Source organism: Nanorana parkeri, unplaced genomic scaffold (assembly GCF_000935625.1).
Source record: "Nanorana parkeri isolate BGI_ZX_2015 unplaced genomic scaffold, ASM93562v1 scaffold1560, whole genome shotgun sequence".
In the NCBI taxonomy this organism is placed as follows: domain Eukaryota; kingdom Metazoa; phylum Chordata; class Amphibia; order Anura; family Dicroglossidae; genus Nanorana; species Nanorana parkeri.
This window is the reverse complement of record NW_017307828.1, coordinates 167,051-170,325: the sequence shown is the minus strand read 5'-3', so window position 1 is coordinate 170,325 and position 3,275 is coordinate 167,051.

Genomic DNA, 3,275 nt, shown 5'->3' with positions numbered 1-3,275 from the left:
ATATACACACATATACATACACACATACCTATACATATACAGTATATTTACACGTACATATATACACATACACGGCTCTTTGGCATTAACTCGACTCGCCGTGTTTGGAAGAAAAATGCTGACTATGACTATAAGCACACCATCCCTACAGTCAAGCACAGAGGCGGAAACATTATGCATTGGGACTGTTTCTCTGCTAAAGGTACAGGCCATATTGAGGGGTCATGAACACTAAAGATGGGTCGTGGATGGATCTTTCAACATGACAATGACCCAAAACATACTGCAAGGCAACAAAGCAGTGGCTCAAGAAGAAGCATGTTAAGGTCATGGAGTGGCCTAGCCAGTCTCCAGACCTTAATCCTATAGAAAATTTATGGAGGGATCTGAAACTTTGAGTTGCCAAGCGACAGCCAAGAAACCTTAAGGATTTAGAGAAGATCTGTAAAGAAGAGTGGACCAAAATCCCTCCTGAGATGTGTGCAAACCTGGTAACCAACTACAAGAAACGTCTTACCTCTGTGCCTGCCAACAAGGGTTTCTCCACCAAGTACTAAGTCATGTTTTGCTTGGGGATCAAATACGTACTTTACTCACTGAACTGCAACTCAATTTATAACATTTGTATCGTGTTTTTTCTGGATTTATGGTTGATATTCTGTCTATCATTAAAAATACACCTATGATAAAAATTAAAGACCTTTCATTTTATTGTAAGTGGGTAAACTTACAAAATCTGCAGGGGATCAAACAATTATTTTTCTCACTATATACAGGTGAAACTCGAATAATTAGAATATCGTGCAAAGTTCATTTATTTCACTAATGCAACTTAAAAGGTGAAACTAATATATGAGATAGACTCATTACATGCAAAGCAAGATAGTTCAAGCCGTGATTTGTCATAATTGTGTATGTGTGTGTGTGTGTATATATATATATATATATATATATATATATATATATATATATATACTGTATATATTAGACATGTGCACAACAAAAAAATTTGTTTCCAGACGAAACAAATGAAAACGTTTTAATTCGTTTCCTCAAAGGAAACACATTTTTATGTTGTTTCAGATTCGGAGGCGACGAGCCTCCTAATCCGAAACTGCACACTGAAATTGGAGAACGAGCGGCGGTCATATCGGCCGCAGGCACGTTCTGCGCATTCGCGCTGCCCTTTTGGAGTCGATTTTGGTATATTAGGTGTATAAAATCAAGCACCTAGGCACGCAGACTGCTTCTACAAACATTTGTGAAAGAATAGGTCGCTCTCAGGAGCTCAGTGAATTCAAGCGTGGTGCTGGATAAGTCCATCCGTGACATTTTCTTGCTACTAAATATTCCACGGTCAACTGTTAGTGGTATTATAACAAAGTGGAAGCAACAGCAACTCAGCCACTAAGTGGTAGACCATGTAAAATGACAGAGCGGGGTCAGCGCATGCTGAAGCGCACAGTGCGCAGAGGTCGCCAACTGTCTGCAGAGTCAATAGCTACAGACCTCCAAACTTCATGTGGCCTTCAGATTGGCACAACAACAGTGGCATGGCTAAGACATGGCCGAGTGAAGACGCACATTGCCGGAGCTCTGTTCCCCTTGATCAGTTTATGGACTCAGTAGACTCTAATCTCTCACCCTTTTTGCATGTCGCAACCTAAACGGACATCCGGTTCTTCTACGCTGGCCCCGGGCTCCGATATCCAGTGCTTTTTCTACAAAACGCGGTCGACAGGGGAGACCCACGCACCGGACAACATGGCGCAGACATGTGCGGCCTATGCCTGCAACACCCCGGAGAAGCATACAGGACAGGTACCACCTACATCAGCTGTGGCGGAGACAGCGCCCCGGCCGGGACGTCCCTCATCCCCCATCCTTATGCCCCGCATCCCTGGTGAGGAATGTTCCCTTGACCCGGAGGCCTCCAGGCCTATGGCGACCTTGAGTGCGGAAGCACCCGACGATTGGAGGCACTATCTCCCGCAGCTTCCGACGAAACGGGACCTGGACTACATGGTCACAAAAATCATGACGGCGCCGAGACAGGAAGTACACGAAGTCCAACAGCGAGTCACCACCTTGGAGGCCCAGGTCACTACAGTGGAGCAGTCCACGTCCCAGCTGTCGCAACGCATCGCCGCCCTGGAGGGCGCCCATTGTGAGACTCAGCAACGATTGACCACACTATTCCTGCACCAGGATGACGTGGAAAACAAGATGCCGCGGAACAACCTGCATCTAAAAGGTATTGGACCTACGCTCCGCCGAGACTGCCGAGAGCGCGGTCTTAAATCTTCTGCTGGAGAAGCCTCCTACTGATTCACTCGAACTGGACCGGGTCCACAGAATCCAAACTTACCGTACCCAGTTGCCTGGTGCCACCCAAGACGTCCTCCGCAGGGTGCATTTTTTCACTATCAAGAAATCCATACTCCGGGGCGGCATGGAACAAGGGCCCAGTCGAGTTTGACGGTGCACAGATCCAGGTGATGCCGGACCTTACTCGCCACACGCTACTGATGAGACGGATCTTAAAACCGCTCCTAGATATGCTCCAAGCTGTGGTAGCCACGTACCGTTGGGGCCATCCCTACCACCTCATCGTCCAGCGAAATGGCTCTTCCTTTGCCCTCCATGCCCCAGATCAGCTCCCCGATCTGTTTAATTTTCTGGGAACGGAGGCTGTTGCGATACCAAGCTGGCTGGACTTCCCTCACGGTCATTCCTCTTCAACGGGTCCCCCGCCAAAGCGTTCATCGGCACCCCTGCGAGGTGGCAGACGTCCAGCAAGGAGGCCTTCTCCACGCCCGGACCCGACCTGGAGTGAGCCCTGAACACTTTCCCGTTCACTGTATGCTGAAACGCGGGCCATAGAGGCCCTGTAGGTATCTTAGACCCGGCTGGATCTCTTGCCCACCCACCGTTTTGCCGCCCATTCGAACCTGCCATCGTGCCTGCACCCCGGCGGAGGTGTACACAGGGGTGTGAGCTCTGTGCTCCCCCGCCATTGCAGCCTACGTTTACTCTTACAGTCCTCTTTTCGGTTGGGGGGGGGTGGGTTGGGCCCACTAGATGACGGCAGCTGTTGGTATTGTTAATGCTGTACATCATTTTGTTCAATAACTGTTATTAATTCATTTTGTTTATTCTTAGATTGTCTTAGGCGCCCTTTCTGTGGCTTTCGGCGGGGGCCCGTGCACCTGTGGGGCTCGCTGACTCAGATTCCTCCCCCCCTTCTTTCCTCTTGCGGGAGGGGGGGGGATCAG